General features: G+C 42.5%; 1 non-coding gene across 1 annotated transcript; it reads right to left on the bottom strand.

The window, feature by feature from the left end:
• Positions 1-22,584: 22,584 nt before the first annotated feature.
• trnaa-cgc (transfer RNA alanine (anticodon CGC)) lies at positions 22,585-22,660 on the bottom strand. Its single transcript has one exon. It is a non-coding gene; the product is annotated as a tRNA-Ala (tRNA).
• Positions 22,661-25,437: the final 2,777 nt, after the last annotated feature.

Here is a 25,437-nt window from a genome sequence, read left to right as displayed (position 1 = left end):
GAGGCAAGCAACAATGAGGCATGCATGAGAGCATCAGCTGTTCCGGATGACTGTGTGATCACGCTCTCTGTAGCCGACGTGAGTAAGACCTTTAAACAGGTCAACATACTCAAGGCTGCGGGGCCAGACGGATTACCAGGACGTGTGCTCCGGGCATGTGCTGACCAACTGGCAGGTGTCTTCACTGACATTTTCAACATGTCCCTGATTGAGTCTGTAATACCAACATGTTTCAAGCAGACCACCATTGTCCCTGTTCCCAAGAACACAAAGGCAACCTGCCTAAATGACTACAGACCCGTAGCACTCACGTCCGTAGCCATGAAGTGCTTTGAAAGGTTGGTAATGGCTCACATCAACAACATTATCCCAGAAACCTTAGACCCACTCCAATTTGCCTACTGCCCAAACAGATCCACAGATGATGCAATCTCTATCGCACTCCACACTGCCCTTTCCCACCTGGACAAAAGGAACACTTATGTGAGAATGCTATTCATTGACTACAGCTCAGCGTTCAACACCATAGTACCCTCAAAGCTCATCACTAAGCTAAGGATCCTGGGACTAAACATCTCCCTCTGCAACTGGATCCTGGACTTCCTGATGGGCCGCCCCCAGGTGGTGAGGGTAGGTAGCAACACATCTGCCACGTTGATCCTCAACACTGGAGCTCCCCAGGGGTGCGTGCTCAGTCCCCTCCTGTACTCCCTGTTAACCCACGACTGCATGAACAGGCAGGACTCCAACACCATCATTAACTTTGCATACAACACAACAGTGGAAGGCCTGATCACCGACAACTACGAGACAGCCTATAGGGAGGAGGTCAGAGACCTGGCCAGGTGGTGCCAGAATAACAACCTATCCCTCAATGTAACCAAGACTAAGGAGATGATTGTGGACTACAGGAAAAGGAGGACTGAGCACGCCCCCATTCTCATCGACGGGGCTGTAGTGGAGCAGGTTGAGAGCTTCAAGTTCCTTGGTGTCCACATCAACAACAAACTAGAATGGTCCAAACACACCAAGACAGTTGTGAAGAGGGCATGACAAAGCCTATTCCCCCTCAGGAAAAGAAAAAGTTTTGGCATGGGTCCTGAGATCCTCAAAATGTTCTTCAGCTGCAACATCGAGAGCATCCTGACTGGCTGCATCACTGCCTGGTACGGCAATTGCTCGGCCTCTGACCGCAAGGCACTACAGAGGGTAGTGCGTACGGCCCAGTACATCACTGGGGCTAAGCTGCCTGCCATGCAGGACCTCTACACCAGGCGGTGTCAGAGGCACTAAAAATTGTCAATAACCCCAGCCACCCCAGTCATAGACTGTTCTCTCTACTATCACATGGCAAGCGGTACTGGAGTGCCAAGTCTAGGACAAAAAGGCTTCTCAACAATTTTTACCCCCAAGCCATAAGACTCCTGAATAGGTAATCAAATGGCTACCCGGACTATTTGCATTGTGTGCCCCTCCCCCAACCCCTCTTTTTATGCTGCTGCTACTCTCTGTTTATCATATACTGTATGCATAGTCACTTTAACTATACATTCATGTGCATACTACCAATTGGGCCGACCAACCAGTGCTCCCACACATTGGCTAACCGGGATATCTGCATTGTGTCCCGCCACCCACCACCCACCAACACCTCTTTTACGCTACTGCTACTCTCTGTTCATCATATATGCATAGTCACTTTAACCATATCTACATGTACATACTACCTCAATCAGCCTGACTAACCGGTGTCTGTATGTAACCTCGCTACTTTTATAGCCTCGCTACTGTATACAGCCTGTCTTTTTACTGTTGTTTTATTTCTTTACTTACTATTTTTTGCACTTTTGGTTAGAGCCTGTAAGTAAGCATTTCACTCTAAGGTCTGTAAGGTCTACACCTGTTGTATTCGGCGCACGTGACAAATAAACTTTGATTTGATTTGAAATAATATTGTGCAAGATGGCAAGGAATGGATTACATACAACAAACATATGACATGATGGCTGTGACTGGGGTGTGGTGAGTAGCTAGCTATGATACTGTGATCCTGTGATGTAACTAGCTAAATACATAGCCTCTCCCTAATGTGTGATATAACGTCTTAGAGAGGAAGATTTGCATAGCTAATGTTGCACATGACGATAAGGATCGATTGTTATTCAGCTTGCTATTAATAGGTAATGTTTCAACTCAAACGGGATCACTAATAAGATCCCTGCTAGCTAACTTTTTCGCACTTGCTCTCGATAACTCAGGCCCCGGCGCCATTCTGCCTTCATTGTAATGGAACTGGGAGTCATGATCAAGGGCTAGGTTAGAACTAGCTAGCTAGCATTCGGGGGCTTCGTCTGCTACTAGTACTAAAACAACATGTCAGTTCTCAGAAAAGTCTATTGTGTATTTTCTAGGGAAAAAATTAATTAAATATGGCACTTGTCTAGCCTGAGTGCCAGTTTCTTTAGCTAACATGCTACAAATATGTGTCAGCAAGCATTCTGCAACTGTCACGGCTGTTGTCGGTGAATGAGGACCAAAACGCAGCAGGTACGTGAATGCTCATCTTGATTTTTAATTATCTTCAAAATGAACGTACAAAATAACAAAACACGAACGATCAACAAAAACAGTCTGGTAAGGCACAACACAGAACAATCACCCACCAATCACACATACAAACACACCCTAATATATGGGACTCTCAATCAAAGGCAGATAGACAACACCTGCCTTCAACTGAGAGTCCCAACCCCAATCAACCAAACATAGAAACACACAACCTAGACTAACCATAGAATTAACTAAACATAAACCAAAACCCGGAAATACGGGGCAGTCTGGCCACTCCGGCAGTTCGGGGCAGTCTGGCCACTCCGGCAGTTCGGGGCAGTCTGGCCACTCCGGCAGTTCGGGGCAGTCTGGCCACTCCGGCAGTTCGGGGCAGTCTGGCCACTCCGGCAGTTCGGGGCAGTCTGGCCACTCCGGCAGTTCGGGGCAGTCTGGCCACTCCGGCAGTTCGGGGCAGTCTGGCCACTCCGGCAGTTCGGGGCAGTCTGGCCACTCCGGCAGTTCGGGGCAGTCTGGCCACTCCGGCAGTTCGGGGCAGTCTGGCCACTCCGCAGTTCGGGGCAGTCTGGCCACTCCGGCAGTTCGGCGCAGTCTGGCCACTCCGGCAGTTCAGCGCAGTCTGGCCACTCCGGCAGTTCAGCGCAGTCTGGCCACTCCGGCAGTTCAGCGCAGTCTGGCCACTCCGGCAGTTCAGCGCAGTCTGGCCACTCCGGCAGTTCAGCGCAGTCTGGCCACTCCGGCAGTTCAGCGCAGTCTGACCTCTCTGGCGACTGTTGACTGGCGGGCAGCTCTGACGACTGTTGACTGGCGGGCAGCTCTGACGATGACTGTTGACTGGCGGGCAGCTCTGACGACTGTTGACTGGCGGGCAGCTCTGACGATGACTGTTGACTGGCGGGCAGCTCTGACGATGACTGTTGACTGGCGGGCAGCTCTGACGATGACTGTTGACTGGCGGGCAGCTCTGACGATGACTGTTGACTGGCGGGCAGCTCTGACGATGACTGTTGACTGGCGGGCAGCTCTGACGATGACTGTTGACTGGCGGGCAGCTCTGACGATGACTGTTGACTGGCGGGCAGCTCTGACGATGACTGTTGACTGGCGGGCAGCTCTGACGATGACTGTTGACTGGCGGGCAGCTCTGACGATGACTGTTGACTGGCGGGCAGCTCTGATGATGACTGTTGACTGGCGGGCAGCTCTGATGAAGACTGTTGACTGGCGAGGCTGGGTTGACGCACTTGTAGCCTGGTGCGTGGTGCTGGTACTGGGCTTACCAGATTATGTACACGCACCTCCAGGCTAGTGCGGGGAGCGGGAACAGGACGAGTCGGACTGGGTTGACGCACTTCCGGGTCCGCACGAGAGACAGGAGCTGGAAACCCAGGGCTATGGAGGCGCACAGCCGGTCTAGATCTTACCTCCTGCACAACCCGCCTTGGCTGGATGGAACTAGTAGCCCTGTACGAGCGGGGTGCTCGTACAGGGCAGACTGGGCTGTGCAGGGGCCTGATGGTAGCCGTGCGTAGAGCGGGAGTTGGGTAGCCTGGTCCTCGGAGGCGTACCGGCGACCAGATGCGCTGCGCAGGCATCCTCCTACCAGGCTGGATGCCCGCTCTAGCACGGCACCTGCGAGGGGCTGGAATAACGCGCACCGGACTGTGCGTGCGTATGGGTGAGATAGTGCGCTCCTCAGCGAAACATAGCGCTCTCCACCCCATACGCTCCTCCATATAACCACGAGTAGCTGGCTTCCGGCTCTTCTTACGCCTAGCCAAACTACCCGTGTGCCCCCCCAAAAATGTTTCTTGGGGGTGCCTCTCGTGCTTCTCCTTCAGCGCGTACCACCGCCTTTCTGCCTTGGCTGCCTCAATTTCCCACTGCGGGCGTCGATAATCCCCAGCCTGATGCCAGGGTCCGGCCCCGTCCAGAACTTCCTCCCAAGTCCACTTCTCCCGCCAGTCCAACTCGAACTCCGTCTGCTCCTTCCTCTGCTGCTTGGTCCTTTGGTGGTGGGTGATTCTGTCACGGCTGTTGTCGGTGAATGAGGACCAAAACGCAGCAGGTACGTGAATGCTCATCTTGATTTTTAATTATCTTCAAAATGAACGTACAAAATAACAAAACACGAACGATCAACAAAAACAGTCTGGTAAGGCACAAGGCAAAACACAGAACAATCACCCACCAATCACACATACAAACACACCCTAATATATGGGACTCTCAATCAAAGGCAGATAGACAACACCTGCCTTCAACTGAGAGTCCCAACCCCAATCAACCAAACATAGAAACACACAACCTAGACTAACCATAGAATTAACTAAACATAAACCAAAACCCGGAAATACTAAATCAAACACCCTTTACACAAACACACCACCCCGAACCACATAAAACAAATACCCCCTGCCACGCCCTGACCAAACTACAAAACAATTAACCTTATATACTGGCCAGGACGTGACAGCAACACAACTTTACACAGCTGGTCTTATAGGTATGGCGTCCGAGTCACTGACCTGAATCTATTCTGTAATTACAGTCACTCTATTAGTATAATTACTTCCAAACTGGAGAAGTCATTTTTCTCACTATATGTTTATTGAAAAAATACATTACTCCATTCACAGGCTACTTACAAAGACCCTGTGTATTCCTTAAACTTGTCTTATATGGGATACCATACGAAGGGATGACGACTAACATGTACCACCAGACAAATTGCTGATAGGTATCCTTATCTGTGTGTGAAGGATTGTTTATTCTATATGAAACTGTTATACTTGAAAGTTATCAAAACACTTTGTTTAGAATATCTCCATAAGGTAAGCAATTGCACTCTTCTCATATTACTCTGTAAGCTACTGACCGATGAACAGCTTCTTCCTGGAGGTAGCTTGGTCAGTAGCTACAGGGTGGTTTGAGAAGAGTGCAATCTTCCTGCATCTCACATCTGCCTGTATTTATTTGAACTCTGCCTGCTGGACCCATGGGTTGAGGCAAACTCTGTCATATCCAGGATGGAGTGGCATGCACTACACACCTCCTGCCACCTGACAGCACCTCTCCATAACCTGCAATACATTACATAGATGGAAGGGACTTCATCACCCACTGGTGACTTGAAGACAGAACCTCACATCACCCAGAGAGATGTGCATGTCAATGTGTGGTTAGACAGCCAAATCCTTAGACTAGACCATAAACATAGAATAGAATGCCATGCTAGATCTGGGACAGCTGAAGTTGTACCAATGCTCCTTGTTCTATCTGTGGTTGTACTGTACACACAATCTATTTGTAATTTGCTAGGTAAAGTGAAGGCATACTGTCTTTACAAGAAAGTCAATATGACAGCCTATTTACAGCAAACAATGTTTTGTCTTTGTAACACACCCATCTTTTTTTAAATTATTCTTTTTCTTATGTTCGTGAATGTAACTACACTCAAGCTGGCCATGTTTGTGCAATCTCCACATGTAGCCTGGATCTGTAATGATATTAGTTCTGGGATTTGTCCCCCAGGTAAGATCTAACAGTGGATAAGGATGGATGAGACAAAACTAGACAGTTATAGAATATTGTGTTGACAGCTGAGCGGACTGAAGACCGGGCATTCAACTAGCAGTTGTTGATCTTAGTTTCTATGGTAACATGTTTTTACATGACATGACACAACTTCAAGTTGCAAGCTACTATTGTAGTAAGGTATTGTTGAACGAGTGTCTCATGAAACACATTCCAGACACTGGTACTTCTAGTTCGCTTGGCATAATTGATTTGAAAGAGAAATATCATCTTGCTAGATAGGGTAGCCAACTGTAGCTATGCTAGCTAGCTGCTGTCAGGTTGGCTAAACACAAGTTATCTTCCATAGCAAAGTTAGCTTAGCTTACCTCGCTGTTTACGAAGTTACTCATTACTGTCCTTGTTTGTTGGTTGTGATTGAATGGAAAAGACACAACCAAGAAACACCCACATTAAACCACACCCCAAAGACAACTCTTGTTTGGGCTTCAGCAATAGCCGCTGCATTTCTTAATGAGTATCGGAAGAAACACATGCGGAATAGGTGAGTGCAGTTCAACTTTAACCTGTATATTTTTGACCTAGGATACAAGCACATACTAATTATAGCACTACCATGTGGTGGATCTAGGTTTATTTTAGGCAGTGCCGTAGCTGGACCTCAGTAAAATACACAAGGTAACATTTCAAAATTTGCTTGTGCATCAGAAGTTTTCCACTTGTTAGTGGCTTCAGAAATTATTCATACCCCTTATTAACTTATTCCACATTTTTTTGTTACAGCCTGAATTCAAAATTGCTTAAAGATAGCTTTTCTCACCCATCTATACACCATACCCATAATGACAAAGTGAAAACATGTTTTTAGAATATTTTTTCAAAATGTATTGAAAATGAAATATCTAATTTAGCTAATTATTCACACCCCTGAGTCAATACTTTGTAGAAGCATGTTTATTAAAGCTCTGCCAACCATTTTCAGGTCTTGCCATAGATTTTCAAGTAGATTTAAGTCAAAACTGTAACTCTGCCACTCAGGAACATGCAGTGTCTTCTTGGTATGCAACTCCACTGTAAATGTGGCCTTGTGTTCTAGGTTATTGTCCTGCTGAAAGGTGAATTCATGTCCCAGTGTCTGGTAGAAAGCAGGCTGAGACAGGTTTTCCTTTGGGATTTTGCTTGTGCTTAGCTCCTTTCCGTTTCTTTTTATCCTGAAAACTCCTCAGTCCTTAATAATTACAAGCATACCCATAAGATGATGCAGCCTACACTATGCTTGAAAATGTGAGAGTGGTACTCAGTAATGTTTAAAATGATAAACTTGGATTAACTAACACAACGTGCTGATAATGATGGTTGCTGATAATGGGCCTCCTTATGCCTATGTAGATATTCCATAAAAAATCTGCCATTTCCAGCTACAATAGTCATTTACAACATTAACAATGTCTACACTGTATTTTTGATCAAGTTGCTGTAATTTTCATGGACAAAAAATGTGCTTTTCTTTTAAAAACAAGGACAATTCTAAGTGACCCCAAACTTTTGAACAGTAGTGTATATCAGAAAAACATATTCCCAATTGACAGGGTTGGAGACTAACTGATTACATGTAAACATGTAAGTCAATTAAAAACAAATTAGTATTCACGATGACTTTACAACATCTTCTAATGCCTCTTAAATGGAAAGTAATCTAAAAGTGACTGAAAGTAATCAGATTACATTACTGAGTTTTGGTAATCCAAAGTGACATTACTGATTACAATTTGCTGCAGAATCTCAGGTCGGAACAGTTCTGGCTGCTATGAGATGCAAAAGAAAGACGTGACTTTCTTTTGTATTAATGACATTCACAGGCTGAGCAGATTTTGACAGTACACTATATACACTGAGTACACCAAACATTAGGAAAACCTTATTATGACCCCCTCCCACCCTCCCTTTTGCCCTCAGAACAGCCTCAACTCGTCTGGTCCATGTTGACTCCAATGCTTTCCACAGTTGTGTCAAGTTGTCTGGATGTCCTTTGGGTGGTGGACCATTCTTGATCCACATGGGAAACTGTTGGGAGTGAAAAACCAAGCAGCGTTGCAGTTCTTGACCTAAACCGGTTCACATGGCACTTACTACCATACCACGTTCAAAGGCACTTAAATCTTTTGTCTTGCCATTCACCCTCTGAATAGCACACAAACACACTCCATGTCTCAATTCTCTCAAGGCTTAAAAATCATTATTTAACCTGTCTCTTCCCTTTCATTTACAGTGATTGAGGTGGATTTAATAAGTGTCATCAATAAGGGATCCTAGCTTTCATTTGGATTCACCTGGTCAGTCTAGGTCATGGAAAGAGCAGGTGTTCTTAATGTTTTGTATACTCAGTGTATAGTAATGTACCAGAGTACTGTACAGTAACTGAGTGGATTTAGAATAAAGTGAGTCTGTTCTCAGAGCTGTTTATGTGCTCGTCAGCAGGAATGCAGTAAATGCGCAGATATCTGTAGTAACAGGTCCTAGAACAGACAGACATGGCTGTCACGTGGCTCCAGCCCTGGGGGAGTCATCTGCCACCGCCTCCTAAATCTGCAGCATCACCACTCCGAAGGTAAGATTCCCATTTCCCCGCCTCCCTGAGCTGTTCCTCAAGCACTGTGGCAGAGAAAATGCAATTACCTGTTCCCTGTAAATGTCTGGTGTGTTACAGAATCTGCTAATAATGAATTATGGATGCCAACCATCATGCAATAATTTAGAATCATGAAGATTTGATACAGCATTTACATCACATACTGAACAAAAATATGAACGAAACATGATACAATTTAAATGATTTTACTGAGTTACAGTTTATATAAGGAAATCAGTCAATTCAAATAAATTCATTAGGCCCACATCTATGGATTGTGCAGTAGTAGTGCAGACATGGGTGGGTCTGAGAGGGCATAGGCCCACCCACTGGGTAGCCAGGGACAGCCAATCAGAAAGAGTTTTTCCCCACAAAAGGGCTTTATTACAGACAGAAATACTCCTCAGTTTCATCAGCTGTCCGGGTGTCTGGTCTCAGATGATCCCGCTGGTGAAGAAGATGGCTGTGGAGGTCCTGGGCTGGCTTAGTTACACGTGGTCTGCGGTTGTGAGGCCACTTGGACATACAGCCAAATTCTCTAAAATGATGTTGGAGGTGGCTTATGGTAGAGAAATAAACATTTAATTATCTGGCAACAGCTCTGCTGGTAATCCTGCAGTCAGCATGTCAATTGCACGCTCCCTCAAAACTTGAGACATCTGTGGCATTGTGTTGTGTGACAAAACACATTTTAGAGTGTCCTTTTATTGTCCCCAGCACAAGATGCACCTGTGTAATGGATCATCTTGTTTAATTAACCTCTATAGGATCGGTGTCCCCCCAACAGAACGGTTGAGCTAAAGTGCGCTAATGTGATTAGCATAACATTTTAAATAACAAGAAAATTTACCAGGACATAGGCATGTCTTATATGGGCAGAAAGCTTAAATTCTTGTTAATCTAATTGCACTGTCCAATTTACAGTAGCTATTACAGTGAATGAATAACATGCCATTGTTTGAGGAGAGTGCACAGTTATGAACTTGAAAATGCATCAATAAGCCAATTAGGCACATTTGGGCAGACTTGATACAACATCTTGAACAGTAATGTAATGATTCATTGGATCAGTCTACAACTTTGCACATACATACCTGCCATCTAGTGGCCAAAATCTAAATTGCGCCTAGAGTCCTCAGTCATATAATGGACTTTCTCTTGCATTTCAAAGATTGTTTTTTTTCTTTGTAATATCTTTTACCAGATCTAATGTGTTATATTCTCCTACATTAATTTCACATTTCCACAAACGTCAAAGTGTTTCCTTTCAAATGGTATCATATGCCTAGCCTTGCTTCAGGTCCTGAGCAACAGGCAATTAGATTTGGGTATGTCACTGTAGATGAAAATGTAAAAAAGGGTCCGACCCATAAGAGGTTTGATATACCACACCTGTCAGGTGGATGGATTATCTTGGCAAAGGATACATACTCACTAACAAAGATGTTTAAAAAAATTGCCAAACATTTCAAAGAAATAAGCTTTTTGTGCATATAGAACATTTCTGGGATATTTTATTTCAGCTCATAAAACATGGGACCAACACTTTCCATGTGGTATTTCTACTTTTGTTCAGTATATACAGTACCAGTCAAAAGTTTGGACACACTTACTCATTAAAGTGTTTTTCTTTATTTTACTATTTTCTACATTGTAGAATACTAGTGAAGACATCAAGACTATGAAATGACACATATGGAATCATGTAGTTACTAAAATAGTGTTAAACAAATCAAAATATATTTTAGATTCTTCAAAGTATCCATCCTTTACTTTGATGACAGCTTTGCACACTCTTGGCATTCACCCAACCAGCTTCATGAGGAACGCTTTTCCGACAGACATGAAGTTCCCACATATGCTGAGCACCTGTTGGCTGCTTTTCCTTCACTCTGCGGTCCAACTCATCCCAAACCATCTCAATTGGGTTGAGGTTGGCTGATTGTGGAAGCCAGGTCATCTGATGCAGCACTCCATCTCCTTGGTCAAACAGCCCTTACACAGCAGGGAGGTGTGTTTTGGGTCATTATCCTGTTGAAAAAAAATTGATAGTTCCACTAAGCGCAAACCAGATGGGATGGTGTATCGCTGCAGAATGCTGTTGGAGCCATGCCGGTTAAGTGTGCCTTGAATTCTAGGTAAATCACAGACAGTGTCAGCAGCAAAGCACCCCCACACCATCACACCTCCACCTCCATGCTTCATGGTGGGAACCACACATGCAAAGATCATCCGTTCACCTACTCTGAGTCTCATCAGACCATAAGACAGATTTCCACAGGTCTAATGTCTATTGCTCGTGTTTCTTGGCCCAAGAAAGTCTCTTCTTATTATTGGTGTCCTTTAGTAGTGGTTTCTTTGCAGCAATTTGATCATGAAGGCCTGATTCACGCCATCTCCTTTGAACAGTTGATGTTGAGATGTGTCTGTTACTTGAACTCCGTGAAGCATTTATTTGGGCTGCAATCTGAGGTGTAGTTAACTCTAATGAACTCATCCTCTGCAGCAGAGGTAACTCTGAGTCTTTCTTTCCTGTGGCGGTTCTCATGAGAGCCAGTTTCATCATAGCGCTTGATGGTTTTTGTGACTGCACTTGAAGAAACTTACAAAGTTCTTGAAATTTTCCGGATTGACTGACCTTCATGTATTAAAGTAATGATGGCCTGTCATTTCTCTTTGCTTATTTGAGCTGTTCTTGCCATACTACGGACTTGGTATTTTAACAAGGCACACCTGTTAATTGAAATGCATTCCAGGTGACTACCTCATGAAGCTGGTTGAGAGAATGCCAAGAGTGTGCAAAGCTGTCATCAAGGCAAAGGGTGGAACTTTGAAGAATCTCAAATATTTGTTTAACACTTTTTTGGTTAGTGTCACGTCCTGACCCTTGTATGAGGTCATTTTTCCCTAGTAGATTGGTCAGGGCGTGACAGGGGGGTGTTTCGTCTATGTGTTTTGGGTTTTCTGTTTTCTATGTGGGTTGTCTAGAGTTTCATTCTATGTTGTCATTTTCTATGTTGTGGCCAGGTATGGTTTCCAATCAGAGGCAGCTGTCTATCGTTGTCTCTGATTGGAAGCCATACTTAGGCAGGGGGGTGTTTTGTCTATGTGTTTTGGGTTTTCTGTTTTCTATGTGGGTTGTCTAGAGTTTCATTCTATGTTGTCATTTTCTATGTTGTGGCCAGGTATGGTTTCCAATCAGAGGCATCTGTCTATCGTTGTCTCTGATTGGAAGCCATACTTAGGCAGCCTGTTTTTCATGGGGTTTTGTGGGTGGTTGTTTCCGTTTAGTCTGGAGTACCTGACGGGACTGTTGTTGGTCGTTTTCTTGTTTTGTTGTTGAAGTGTTTTCATTAAAAATCAAAGAATGAGCACTATACACGCTGCGCCTTGGTCTCCATTCAACGACCCATATGACAGTTACTACATGATTCCATATGTGTTATTTCATAGTTTTGATGTCTTCACTATTATTCCACAATGTAGAAAAGAGTAAAAATAAAGAAAAACCCTTGAATGAGTAGGTGTGTCCAAAACATTTAACTGGTACTGTATATTTGTAAATAACTGTCATCAGGCATTTTCACAGTATCCCAGAGATCAGATCAAAACTAGGATATGTCCTTTTACAAGGAGAAACAACTCATCGGACTAAGCAGCCAGAGCTTGTTACAGAGCAGAAGCGGTCCCGGCTGCCTCACAGATTGAGGGTATAATTCTATATTTGATCTGACAGCTGAAGGCAAGTGAAAAAATTGTCACTGGTTATTTTTGCCAGCCCTTCTAGGAGGCCTATTGTCGAGTAGTTTAGGATGTGATGTATGCAGTGGTGATTTGTAACGGGACTTGGAAATATAGCCATGAGTAATATTTCTTATGACAAGTACGTAAATGTCATAATATGATTCATTGTGGGTCTGTGTGTGTGTGTGTGTACTGCACGTGCGTGTGTGTGTGCATCTGTGCATGCATGTGTCCATATTCAAGTGTCTGTCTGTGATTATAGGGTGAGATAAGACACAATACAACTAACATTTCTGCCAGTGAAAACTTGTGGTTTATCTGCAGCAATCTAAATGCAAATTGAGTAACTAAAAAAATGTATACAGTTTAAGTTGAGACATCTCAAGATTTTCCCAACAAACACCAATGACAAGCCTTTTAGGTCATCCGTGAGTGAAACATGTGTTAATATTACCCCTATTTCACATATTTACACTCCCATTATGTATGATGCTTTAGTTATATATACTCTCTAAATAGAGCACAGAGAACGCCATTTCTTCAACAGCAATACTATGGTTTACATAGGCAGTAGAGACATTGACGGGGTTGCCGGGAGTAACAGCAAAAACAAGAATTGCCGGTGCATGACCAGGCAGAACCAGTGGCTGCTATGCTTTGGCAGACAAAGTTGAACGCCTGTCTCTTCCAGTGTGGTCCCCCTTACCAAGACTGATGCAGTCGCTGATTGTCTGGGAACTTCCTCTGTCATCGTTAGTGAGGAAGGAGGCACTTGTCAGAGGCTGCATTAAGAGTTTCTTATGAGCTCAGATGCTTCGGCAGTCACAGATAAATACAGAGTGGGCACTAGTGAAGTCCTCTTATCCAGGGAGAGAAGATGGCAGACTGCTAGAGGATGCCAAAATAGAGGGAATGAGAGATTATTCTTTAGGGTAGAAAAGCTGCATTGTAGTGGTTGAGTGGCACCATGACTCACGTATTGTATTGCAGCTGGGTTTAGGAGTAGTGCTCAAGCATGAGTCATAATTTTCAAGCTGTTATAATAACCTTAGTCTCCAGGTATGATGCTTGTTTTTAGTGGACACAGTGGTAGCTCTAGTAAGCCTATAGATAGACATTTTATTCAAACAAACAATCTGAAGCAGCGGCAGAGCAATGATATGCCATCAATATTGCATTGGCTATTACATTTCTAGTAAAAACAACAGTAATATCAATTGGATATGGATTTCAGGGAATAGCTTTAGACTGCTTTTGTGCTCGCAATGTGTAGGGCTGCGTACAGTATATTCCAAAATAAATACAGTCACTTACATTCATTATTATACCGTATGATTCTTACGTGTGGCCAAAGCAATTCATGTACTGTATACCCATACCATTTTGATGTTCAATGTATAACTTCATACTTACAGCACTGTAATCTAAAGCAGTAGAGCCATCCCGCAAAACCTCATTTTGAACAAAACAGAATTGTCTTTAAACCTCACCATCTGTCTTCCAACTGTGATCGTCTTGACATATGTGGGGGGCATTGCTGCTTCTAATAGAATGTCTGTTCCCAGATATCTGCTCTTCGTGACAAACAGGAAACGGGGATCAATTCCACTGATAACAAGGCTGGTTGAATAAATCAGGTATAATGCAGGCCTGGGACTAGCTATGGAAAAAGGCTTCAGCATAGAGAACAGTATGTTAAGCTTCACCTACTTGTCAGTAAGATTAATGTGGCGCTATTGTCTCCGGCTCTCATCACAACAATTTTATCTTCAGAAATGACAAAGCTTGCACTTTTCATTATGTATGTTTGTAGTGAGCTACATTCTCCTCAGCAGCCCCTGCTTACTTCTATGAGATTGTTTTGGTGGTGTTGGTTTTGTGTGTGTGTGTGTTGTGTGTTTCTGTGCAACCTTGTGCGTGCTATACTGTATGTGTTCTCTAACAATTTGGACAAACGATAATCGAGTAATTTGATGTTTTGTTCGACAACACGGTTGTGTGGAGTATTGATTACTTTCAAGGCAACATTGATTGGAGAAAATGTGTTGGAAAAATTTGAAGACAAGTGTTGCCCCCGTGAATTGGCTGGCTGTGAATCAAAACTATTTGTGAGTAGAGATGGAAGAAACATGAAACACAAGCGCTATAATGCATCATATGGCAGTGACATGCAAAATGAGATTGCCAATTCATTCCCTTTCTTCCAACGACAGTGATACATGCCAGCGAGAAAAGCATGGCCTTGGGGTGCAGCACCTTAAAGTACTAGAATATCAGAGAGAAGGTCTATAATGTCCTTGTCATTAGCATTGCTTTAACAGAAATGAACAGAGGTCAATACAGTTCCAAGATGTCATCATCTCTCAAGGCACACTATGAGTAAGAACAACGCGATGTAAAAATGTCAACAATATTCATGTGTCAAATTCAATCTATGAATAAAAGATAGAAGGTGGGAGCAACATGTCCCATATTTCTGCCATGGGCTTGGAACAAAGCCATAAACAAAGTGATAACAGAACATTACCTCTGTGTGTAGGTTGTGACTGCTGATTCTCACCAGATGCACAAAAAACCTAGGGCAAAGAAATATACATACACTACATGGCCAAAAGTATGTGGACACCACTTCAAATTAGTGCATTCGGCTATTTCAGCCACACCGGTTGCTGACAGGTGTATACAATTGAGCACACAGCCATGCAATCTCCATGGACAAACATTGGCAGTAGAACAGCCTTACTGAAGAGATCAGTGACTTTTAACGTTGTACCGTCATAGGATGCCACCTTTCCAACAAGTCAGCTCATCACATTTCTGCCCTGCTAGAGCTGCCCTGGTCAACTGTAAGAGCTGTTGTTGTGAAGTGGAAATGTCTAGGACCAACAATGGCTCATCAGCGAAGTGATAGGCCACACAAGCTCACAGAATGGGACCGCCGAGTGCTGAAGCACGCAGCGTAAAAATCTTCTGTCCTCGGTAGCAACACTCACTGCTCGGTAGCAACACTCGCACTCACCTCTGAACGTCAACACAAGCCTACGATCACCATGCGCAATGCCGAGCGTCGGCTGGAGTGGTGTAAAGCTCACCGCCATTGGACTCTGGAGCAGTGGAAATGCATTCTCTTGAGTGTTGAATCACGCTTCATAATCTGGCAGTCCGACGGATGAATTTGGGTTTGGCGGATGCCAGGAGTACGCTACCTGCCCGAATGCCTAGTGCCAACTGTAAAGTTTGGTGGAGGAGGTATAATGGTCTGTGGCTGTTTTTCATGGTTGGAGCTAGGCCCGTTAGTTCCAGAAAAGGGGATATCCTAACGCTACAGCATACAATGACATTCTAGACAATTCTGTGTTTCCAACTTTGTGGCAACAGTTTGGGCCCTTTCCTATTTCAGCATGACAATGCCCCCGTGGACAAAGCGAGATCAATACAGAAATAGTTTGTTGAGATCAGTGTGGAAGAACATGACTGGCCTGCACAGAGCCCTGACCTCAACCCCATTGAAGACCTTTGGTATGAATTGGAATGCCAGGTTTAATCGTCCAACATCAGTGGTCGACCTCACTAATACTATTGTGGCTTTAATGGAAGCAAGTACCCGCAACAATGTTCCAACATCTAGTGGAAAGCCTTCCCAGAAGAGTGGAGGCTGTTATAGCATTAAAGGGGGGACCCAACTCTACATTAATGCCCATGATTTTGGAATGAGATGGTCGACAAGCTTTTGGCCATGTAGTGTATCATATCTCCAATCCCATTGACTTTTCTCACCAGCCTCACAGCATGTGCATTGTTAATACAAAATGACAGAAAAGCAAAGTGTCATCCAAGCATTGCAGTAATTTCAGCATTGCAGTGATTTCAGCATTGCTAAAGTTAATCTAAGAACTGCGGTGATTTTCAGCCGTTGCTTTAAAAATCTGCAACATCAGTATGCAGCACTTTCCCAGGACACTTGCCAACTAAGTTAATGTTTTTCTGTGCCAGAACGCTTAATACATTAATTTAAGTAATTATTTGGAAAGTAGAAGCTAAAATAGCTTAGGTGTCTTGGGGTGTAAATCCGTTGATAATTACATGTTAACTACAAATCCTGTAGGACTGCAGCAATCCAGAACAGAGAACAAATGGAGGGGGGCTTTGGTGCTGCACATCACACAGCTAAGAAGTCTCTAAAGAGAACCACAGTCACGCAGCCACCATCTTGAATGCAAACAAGCAGAGAAGGACTTGCCCAGGACGGCACTTAATTAGATTTGCCGTTGACAATGCATATGTCTTCTCCTCTGTCTGGAAGAACTCGTACAAGGTCAGGGATATTGAATCGGTTGAGAGTGTAGTTATTGACAAGGGTTCTGTGTGGTGATGAATGTAATAAGGTATTCCTCGAGAGGGTTAATATATGTGTGCATTGTAAAAACAGCGTGCTGTGGCAAGCACTGTATGTCAACACTCTGTTTGCCAAGACACCATGAGGTATACTTAGACTATTCCATTGACTCTTTCTCCTGATGTCTGAGTGTTATAGTGCCACATCTGAATAACCAGAGGCCCCTTGTAACCAACCACTACTCTGCATTATTGATGTATTATTCTATATGAACGTCATATGGTCTTGCAATTCTTTGTCAGTCCTTAGTTGTATTTTAAAAGCAGCCATGGATAACTGTACATACAGTTGAAGTTAGAAGTTTACATACACCTAAGCCAAATACATTTAAACTCAGGTTTTCACAATTCCTGACATTTAATCCTAGTAAAAATTCCCTGTCTTAGGTCAGTTAGGATCACCACTTTATTTTAAGAATGTGAAATGTCAGAATAATAATAGAGAATTATTTCTTTCAGGTTTTATTTCTTTCATCACATTCCCAATGGGTCAGAAGTTTACATACACCTAAGCCAAATACATTTAAACTCAGGTTTTCACAATTCCTGACATTTAATCCTAGTAAAAATTCCCTGTCTTAGGTCAGTTAGGATCACCACTTTATTTTAAGAATGTGAAATGTCAGAATAATAATAGAGAATTATTTCTTTCAGGTTTTATTTCTTTCATCACATTCCCAATGGGTCAGAAGTTTACATACACTCAATTAGTATTTGGTAGCATTGCCTTTAAATTGTTTAACTTGGGTCAAGCATTTCGTGTAGCCTCCCACAAGCTTCCCACAATAATTTGGGTGAATTTTGGCCCATTCCTCCTGACAGAGCTGGTGTAACTCAGTCAGGTTTGTAGGCCTCCTTGCTCGCACACGCTTTTTCAGTTCTGCTCACAAATGTTCTATGGGATTGAGGTCAAGGCTTTGTGATGGCCACTCCAATACCTTGACTTTGTAGTCCTTAAGCCATTTTGCCACAACTTTGGAAGTATGCTTGGGGTCATTGTCCATTTGGAAGACCCATTTGCGAACAACCTTTAACTTCCTGACTGATGTCTTTAGATATTGCTTCAATATATCCACATAATTTTCTTTCTCATGATGCCATCTATTTTGTGAAGTGCGCCAGTCCCTCCTGCATCAAAGCACCCCCACAACATGATGCTGCCACCCCCATGCTTCATGGTTGGAATGGTGTTCATCGGTTTGCAAGCCTCCCCTTTTTTCCTCCAAACATAACAATGGTCATTATGGCCAAACAGTTCCATTTTTGTTTCATCAGACCAGAGGACATTTCTCCAAAAAGTACAATCTTTGTCCCCATGTGGAGATGCAAAACGTAGTCTGGCTTTTTTATAGAGGTTTTGGAGTAGTGGCTTCTTCCTTGCTGAGCGGCCTTTCAGGTTATGTCGATACAGGACTCGTTTTACTGTGGATATAGATACTTTTGTACCTGTTTCCTCCAGCATCTTCACAAGGTCCTTTGCTGTTGTTCTGGGATTGATTTGCACTTTTCGCACCAAAGTACGTTCATCTCTAGGAGACAGAACTCGTCTTCCTTGAGTGGTATGACGGCTCTGTGGTCCCATGGTGTTTATACTTGCGTACTATTGTTTGTACAGATGAACATGGTACCTTCAGGTGTTTGGAAATTGCTCCCAAGGATGAACCAGGCTTGTGGAGTCTTTAGCCAGAAGATTCTAAAGCCATGACATAATGTTCTGGAATTTTCCAAGCTGTTTAAAGGCACAGTCAACTTAGTGTATGTAAACTTCTGACCCACTGGAATTGTGACACAGTAAATTATGAGTGAAATATAAGTGAAATAATCTGTCTGTAAACAATTGTTGTAAAAATTACTTGTGTCATGCACAAAGTAGATGTCCTAACCGACTTGCCAAAACTATAGTTTGTTAACAAGAAATTTGTGGAGTGGTTGAAAAACAAGTTTTAATGACTCCAACCCAAGTGTATGTAAACTTCCGACTTCAACTGTATCGTCCAGCCTTCAGGTTCCATATGGGAGCTACTCTATTATGCAACTGCATCTTTGTGAAACATTTTTTAATCGTTTTTAGCTTTACATATACAGTGGCAAGAAAAATAATGTGAACCCTTTGGAAATACCTGGATTTCTGCATAAATTGGTCATAAAATTTGATCTGATCTTCATCTAGGTCACAACAATAGACAAACACAGTCTGCTTAAACTAATAACACACAAACAATTTTACATTTTCATGTCTTTATTGAACACATTGTGTAATCATTCACAGTGCAGAGTGGAAAAGGTATGTGAACCCTTGGATTTAATAACTGGTTGACCCTCCTTTGGCAGCAATAACCTCAAACAAACATTTTCTGTAGTTGCGGATCAGACCTGCACAATGGTCAGGAGGAATTTTGGACCATTCCTCTTTACAAAATTGTTTCAGTTCAGCAATATTCTTGGGGTGTCTGGTGTGAACTGCTCTCTTGAGGTCATGCCACAGCATCTCAATCGGGTTGAGGTCAGGACTCTGACTGGGCCACTCCAGAAGGCGTATTTTATTCTGTTGAATCCATTCTGTTGTTGATTTACTTCTGTGCTTTGGGTCGTTGTCCTGTTGCATCACCCAACTTCTGTTGAGCTTCAATTGGCAGACAGATAGCCTAACATTCTCCTGCAAAATGCCTTGATAAACTTCAGAATTCATTTTTTCCATTGACGATAGCAAGCTGTCCCTGAGGCAGCAAAGCAGCCCCAAACTATGATACTCCCTCCACCATAATTTACAGTTGGGATGAGGTTTTGATGTTGGTGTGCTGTGCCTTTTTTTCTCCACACATAGTGTTGCGTTCCTTCCAAACAACTCAACTGTAGTTTCGTCTGTCCACAGAATATTTTGCCAGTAGCACTGTGGAACATCCAGGTGCACCTTTGCAAACTTCAGACGTGCAGCAATGTTTTTTTTTGGACAGCAGTGGCTTCTTCCGTGGTGTCCTCCCATGAACACCATTCTTGTTTAGTGTTTTAGATATCGTAGACTCGTCATCAGAGATGTTAGCATGTTCCAGAGATTTCTGTAAGTCTTTAGCTGATTCTTCTTGACCTCATTGAGCATTCTGCACTGTGCTCTTGCAGTCATCTTTGCAGGACGGTCACTCCTTGGGAGAGGAGCAACAGTGCTGAACTTTCTACATTTATAGACAATTTGTCTTACCATGGACTGATGAACATCAAGGCTTTTAGAGATACTTTTGTAATCCTTTCCAGCTTTACGCAAGTCAACAATTCTTAATCTTAAGTCTTCTGAAATATATTTTATTCGAGGCATGGGTTCACATCAGGCAATGCTTCTTGTGAATAGCAAACACAAATAATGTGCAATACCATTAATATAACAGTGTGTTAGTGCAGGTTTTCAGTGAATTTATGTAAATTATTAAGCTCATCTGCATTTCCTTTGGAGCGGGAAAATTCTCAACAACAAAAGAGTGATCAAATTAAGTTCCTACATCTGTAGACTTGGATGGATGTATTGATTAGTACGTCATCAACAGGCCAACTCATCTCATAAAACAATACATTGCAGTAGCTTCATAGAAAGTACAGTGTGTATATACGGCTGGGTGGAGGTCAGGGCCATTATCTTTAAATAAAACATATAGTTGTCTTTATGAAATGCCATTTTACTCTATATACTGTAGACTTTGATCAGAGTGAAACTCCTAAATTAATCTATTTGCACAAGCGAAACTAGACTGACACATACAGGCACATTTCGTAATGGTGGTAATTGAAATGGGGAAATTGATTCGATAGACAAGTTTTACGAGGGCATACATTACAGCTGCCTGGATGAGTGGCTCCAGAAAGGCCAGTGAACCCTGAAATGGAATTTCTCCATCGAACATTTCAGATACTCGCTGAACAATGTTCTAATGCATTAGTAACATCCATCGCTACATTAAAGATATTTTTAATCCCTTTGAAAAATTCCCCCAGTTAATCTGCATTTATATGCAGTGGCATTAATTTTCTCCCTTCCAACACGTGATTGTTCGTTTCTCTTTGACTGTTGGTTTACAGTATTCAGGGAACAGACCCCAAGAGATAAGCATTTTTTAATTGAGGATGCATTTGAAGGGATTATGTCTGTCTGCTCACTTTTACAGCAACATATGTCGTAGGCCCTCTACTTGCATTCTATTTGTGTTTGAGCTGTACATGAGTGGGTGTGTGTTGTGGTGTCTGGCTCTGTTTGTGAATATGGCATTGGTAATCTGAGCAAACACAAGACCAATCAAACCATATGGCCAATCAAACTATTATGGCCAGGTTTCTGGTACAATTTTTTTTTAAACGTAATTGTGTCTTGTCCTACAATAAATATATTTTTGATGATTTGAGTGTTATTGGAAAAATCCTGATATTACGAAGATAAGATTTTAGGACACTGGGATCACTGGGAACTAAAAATGTGTTAGGGCAAAAACAACAAACCTCACGAAAGAAAAAAAACTCTATGACGGCATAATTTTAGGACACTGGGAACACTGGGAACTAAAAATGTGTTAGTGAAAAAACAACAAACCTCACGAAAGAAAAAAAACTCTCTGACGGCATAACACTTATTTATAGACGTGTGTGTCATGGACCTGGCTACCGCTGTGGATTGAATTGACCCTGGTTTCTCCTTGTGAAAATCAAATAATACCTATGTATTATTACCTTTGTGCAAACGAAGGCCACGGTTTCAGAGTGATCTCTCTTCTGCAGTTTGCCACTGACAACAGGAATCTCTTGGGACTTCAGAAATGGGTCAATGGGACTCTAAGGAAAATTATTAGAATAAATGTCTTAATTTCCATCTAAAAATGACATCTTAATGGATAATGTTAAGACGCCTTTGGGGTGAAAGATGGGATGTGAGGATAAGTTTGCTATAACGGATTAAAGGTCCCGTTTTCGGTCAGTGAAAAAGCTCTCACAATTGACTGTTACCTGGGCAGTACTCAATATCCCAAAAGACAGTAATGAAATCATCAACCTGCAAAGTTTTGGGAAGTGGGTCAAACCTACAAACACAGGCAAGAAGAACATTTTGGTATTCAATGTTCATTTTCGTAATGAATTCACCATATTCTGTGTCATCAAGCGGGCTTATTGAGGCGCCGTGACTGTGAGATCCATCTACATCAGTGGAATGTAGAATGAATCAGTCTACTGTAATTAGTAATTGTTCGCACTGTCGGAGATGTACCACCCAAACTCCTACCTGGTCTCACACTGTGCGCTGAGAATTCCCATTACAAATTAGAGCCTAGCTCTCTGATATCTGCTGCATCTTATCACCGATTCACTGACTTTTCCATTGACTTTTAAGATGTTGCCTCAAAGCATTGATAAGGAACCCTCCTGAGGGGCCCGATACACCCATGCACATGGAATACAATGTGATAGTTCAGGAAATGGAATAAAATTTCCTCTCCAATATAGTCAATATGCAAAAATCACCACATTACTAATTTTCATTGTAACGCATACTGGACAAAAATATTCACTTGGGGGTCCTACTCTTCCATAAGCAAATGTCAAAGGTATGATTTGAGCATTTTTTTTCAGGAGGACTTATTATGTATTTAATTTTCTGAAAAGCTTTTACATTTTAGTAGTACCTCTTCTCCAGAGAGACTTACAGTAGTGAGCACATACATTTTCAAACTTCTTCGTACTGGTCCCCCGTGGGAATCGAACCCACAATCCTGGCATTGCGAGCGCCATGCTCTACCAACTGAGCCACACGGGACCGCTTATATTATTTGTGCTATTTATTTTCTCCGAAACTTTCCTAGTGTCAATCTATCGCCAAGTTGCAATTGGATGAGGACCTCTTCTCCGCACCACAGGGCCAAAACTTTACTCCTCTTATCCCAGTGTTATTATTACCAAGCTTTAAGTAAATCCTAGTTTCTATGGCAACCCAAGTCAAGTTCCTATGTGGAGGGAGCTAATGGTTGAAACTTCAGCAGCGGCTAAGTGTTCCTACGGAGTGACACCAAGTCAGCCAGAGATCAATCATCCTGACCAATCATTCCGAGAACCTGTCTCAGCGGTACTGGTCTCAGCGGTACCAGTGTTTTCTACCAGGGTATTAATTATTTCACAATACAGATAATTAAGTCGCAATACAACATATCCTTATCCAATCATTCGGATATCATTTTATGCCATTCACATGGCATCTACTGAATGGTTTCCTGAGACAAAATGTATATGCATGTATACATATGCATGGGGTTACATGGTTATTTTGGTGAGCTCACAGGAAGACAAGAGAGGATAATAAAAGAGTATTTAGAATCTGCCTGAGGCTCTTCAGTATAGACAGTTATTGCTGATGCTGCGGACTACTAGTGCATTATCTACATCAATTATCTTTCTTTTTCTTCTATTGATCTAAAACGTTGTACTACTCCCTCTGAACATGTAGTCAAGGTTACAAATTCACTCATCTCTGGTGGAATCATTGATATACCTTGGCCTTTTGTGTAGTATTGAGAAAATATGTACTGTAAGGATTTCTATTTTGGACTGTTTTAATCATAAAAAGGCACATGCTGCGCTCCCTGTATATATATAATCCACCGTTCACCTCGGGTTGCAAAATTATAACAATAGGACAGAGTTTTAACAAAACAGTGTATTATCCCTAACATGACAAGCCCTTAGCCTGGGGTGACACATTTATTAAATAGTAAATACATTTTACTGTCTAAGTCTAGTTAATTTGAAATACATTATTTCAAACAAACAATAAATCCTGTGTGTGTAGAGCAATGGAAGTTGTGTAATACATTGCCTCATACAGTTGAAGTCGGAAGTTTACATACACTTAGCTTGGAGTCAATAAAACTCGTTTTTCAACCACTCCACAAATTTCTTGTTAACAAACTATAGTTTTGGCAAGTAGGTTAGGACATATACTTTGTGCATGACACAAGTAATTTTTCCAACAATTGTTTACAGGCAGATTATTTCACTTATAATTCACTGTATCACAATTCCAGTGGGTCAGAAGTTCACATACACTAAGTTGACTGTGACTATAATCAGCTTGGACAATTCCAGAAAATGATGTCATGGCTTTAGAAGCTTCTGATAGGCTAATTGACATCATTTGAGTCAATTGTAGGTGTACCTGTGGATGTATTTCAAGGCCTACCTTCAAACTCAGTGCCTCTTTGCTTGACATCATGGGAAAATCAAAAGAAATCAGCCAAGACCTCAGCAAGAATTGTATACCTCCACAAGTCTGGTTCATCCTGGGGAGCAATTCCCAAACGCCTGAAGGTACTACGTTCATCTGTACAAACAATAGTACGCAAGTATAAACACCATGGGACCACGCAGCTGTCATACCGCTCAGGAAGGAGACGCGTTCTGTCTCCTAGAGATGAACGTACTTTGGTGCGAAAAGTGCATATCAATCCCAGAACAACAGCAAAGGACCTTGTGAAGATGCTGGAGGAAACAGATACAAAGTATCTATATCCACAGTAAAACGAGTCCTATATCAACTTAACCTGAAAGGTCGCTCAGCAAGGAAGAAGCCACTGCTCCAAAACCACCATAAAAAAGCCAGACTACGGTTTGCAACTGCACATGGGGACAAAGATTGTACTTTCTGGAGAAATGTCCTCTGGTCTGATGAAACAAAAATAGAACTGTTTGGCCATAATGGAGGAAAAAGGGGGAGGCTTGCAAGCCGAAGAACAACATCCCAACTATGAAGCACGGGGGTACAGCATCATGTTGTGGGGGTGCTTTGCTGCAGGAGGGACTGGTGCACTTAACAAAATAGAGGGCATCATAAGGAAGAAAATTATGTGGATATAGTGAAGCAACATCTCAAGACATCAGTCAGGAAGTTAAAGCTTGGTCGCAAATGGGTCTTCCAAATGGACAATGACCCCAAGCATACTTCCAAAGTTGTGGCAAAATGGCTAAAGGAAAACAAAGTCAAGGTATTGGAGTGGCCATCACAAAGCCCTGACCTCAATCCTATAGAAAATTTGTGGGCAGAACTGAAAAAGCATGTGAGAGCAAGGAGGCCTACAAACCTGACTCAGTTACACCAGCTGTGTCAGGAGGAATGGGCCAGAATTCTCCCAACTTGTTGTGGGAAGCTTGTGGAAGGCAGATAGTCACTGACCTAAGACAGGGAATTTTTACTAGGATTAAATGTCAGGAATTGTGAAACTGAGTTTAAATGTATTTGGCTAAGGTGTACGTAAACTTCCGACTTCAACTGTAGGTATAGATATGTCTTTCTAATCCTCTAGGTAAAGTATGTATCACATGAAATCCATGTCAGTAACATACAGTAATGTTGATATCTGTCTAACAACCACAGATTGTAGCTAACAACTAAGGGATGCACCTTTACGAAATGGGTAGAAACGTATAATCATGGACCATCGCATTAGGTTGCAGTGTCGTTATCATATTAGTTTGCCCATCGATTCCTTATGAGCACAGGTAACATTTAGAAAAATTGCATCTGTATAGCTGAGATAATCTCTTCG

The sequence above is a fragment of the Salmo salar genome, chromosome ssa16, assembly GCF_905237065.1.
Source record: "Salmo salar chromosome ssa16, Ssal_v3.1, whole genome shotgun sequence".
In the NCBI taxonomy this organism is placed as follows: domain Eukaryota; kingdom Metazoa; phylum Chordata; class Actinopteri; order Salmoniformes; family Salmonidae; genus Salmo; species Salmo salar.
Note: the sequence above shows the minus strand (reverse complement) of the source record. Positions and strands in the feature narration are given on the sequence as shown.